Genomic DNA, 2,291 nt, shown 5'->3' with positions numbered 1-2,291 from the left:
CACTGGGGTAATGGGGATAGGTGTGTCAGAGACAATAAGATTGGCAAGGGATAGAGCAGGGTTTAGGGCTGTTGTACAAAGGGTCACTAAGAGTTGCAGAATGGCTCATAACAACACAACAATATCATTACATAGTTTGCACATTATACCATTATGTACATGTATTTTGTTGTTGTTAGTTGCCAATTAATCAAGTCATAGAGACTCTATGAACAACAGGTCTGAACCCTGCCCTATCCTGTGTCATCCTCACAATCTCTGACACACTCAAGACCATTTCTCAGTCACAGTATTTTGTGCTGTTGTGCTGTCAAATCGTAGATGACTCCTAAAGACCCTATGAACAAAAGACCTGAACACTTGCATAACTTTTTTCATTTCTCTAAGTTCATGGAGTTTCCAGAGGCAAGCTATTTTGGAAGTGGATGCCACTCCTGCTTTCAAGCATGTTTTAATCTGGGAGCCTCACTAAACACTTGTCCACCATGTGTAACCATTATCACATTTGACACATAAGTGTCACTGCGTTTAGCATCACAGTATTTAGAGGGACACAATTCAATCTATGTCAAACTATGTCAAACTTCTGACCTATACTCAAAACTCAAACTCCCCATTGGTTTCAATTCATAGCAACCCTCCATCAGGTTTCTGAAGCCATAAACCACAAGAGGAGATTTCAAACCATTGGAGGCATGTAGCCTTCAGGTTAACAGCACAACCCACAATGAAATACAACAACAGAGTGCCCTTTTAAAGAAAGATTGTTGTCAAGTGTCAAGGAGTATCCAGTCTGAAGGGGTCTGAACAAACTCATAGCTAACCCCCGCCTCCACTTCCCCAGTGAGTTTTCAAAGGCAGTAGATCACCCAGGAGGAGACACCATCATCTTTCTCCCATGGAGTACCTGATCTTTCTCCCATAGGGCAGCTGGTAGAACCCTGTTCATAGAACCCTGTGCCTTTGGGTTGGTAGTGTAACTCCTTCCCTTTAAGCCACCAGAGCTCCCTTGAAGGAAGATAAGAGAGTAAATTCTTACTGTTAAAGCAAAATCTTGCAGAAGATTATCCAAAAACGACTGGAACAGTACATCAATTACCAGAAATATAGGCTGGATTTAGAAGAGGCCATGGCACTAGGGACATCATTGCCAATGTCAGATAGATCGTGGCTGAAAGCAAAAAGTACCAGAAGAATGTCTATCTATGTTTCGTTGGCTATGCAAAGGCATTTGACTGTGTAGATCACAACAAATTGTGGCTAACGTTGAGAAGAATAGGAATCCCATAACACCTGATTGTGCTCATGTAAAACCTATACTTGGATCAGGGGCCAGTCATCTGAACAGAACAAGGAAATACTGAATGGTTCAAAATCAGGAAAGAAGTGCATCAGGGATGCATCCTGTTTCCATCTCTCTTCAATCTACATGTGGAACAGATCATTTGGGAGGCCGGACTTTATGAAGAGGAATGTGACATCAGGATTGGGGGAAGACTCATCAAAAACCTTCAGATGACACAATCTTGTTTGCTGAAATGGAGGAGGACCTGAAATGCTTGCTTGCAGAAAATCAAAGACTATAGTATGTAAAATGGATTGAAGCTCAACATCAATAAAACAAAGATTCTCACCACTGGTCTGATTGGCAGCACCATGAAATTGGGGCAATTAACAATTACAGGTTGCTTGCTTCCCCAATCAACACTCTTAGCACTAGCAGTCAGGAAATCAAGACAAGTTGCACTGGGGAAATCTATTGTCAGGGACCTCTCCAGAGTACTGAGAAGCAACAGATGTCAATCTAGAGACTAAAGTGCACCTGATCCAGGCCATGGTCTTCACAATTACTTGCTATGCACCAGAGAGCAGGACAATGACTAAGGATGACAGAAGAAGAATTGATGCTTTGAGTTATGGTGCTGGAAAAGCGTCTTGAACATACCAAAGTCTTGGTATGTAGACCAAAGTCTACATACCAAGTAAGTCTATTTTGGATAGGGTGAGATCAAGTTTTCTCCTAGGAGGCTAGGAATTTGAAGCTCCATCTCACATACTTTGGGCATGTGGCCAGAGATTGACTCTTTTTTTTCTCTCCTGTAATTCTTTTTTTGTTTGTTTTATTTAAATTTATTATTAATTTCAGTAAAAGTTTACAGAGACTTTGGATTTCCATTCATTCATTGTTGCACTTTTCTCCCCTCCCAACCCTCCTCCCTAGTACACTACCCTCTTGGAGAAGTAAAAGACAAATTCTTTCATTGTTTTACAAATCTTACCCCAGGTCCACT

This window comes from Elephantulus edwardii, unplaced genomic scaffold (genome assembly GCF_000299155.1).
Source record: "Elephantulus edwardii isolate Elephantulus edwardi_28Jun2011 unplaced genomic scaffold, EleEdw1.0 scaffold00092, whole genome shotgun sequence".
In the NCBI taxonomy this organism is placed as follows: Eukaryota; Metazoa; Chordata; class Mammalia; order Macroscelidea; family Macroscelididae; genus Elephantulus; species Elephantulus edwardii.
Note: the sequence above shows the minus strand (reverse complement) of the source record.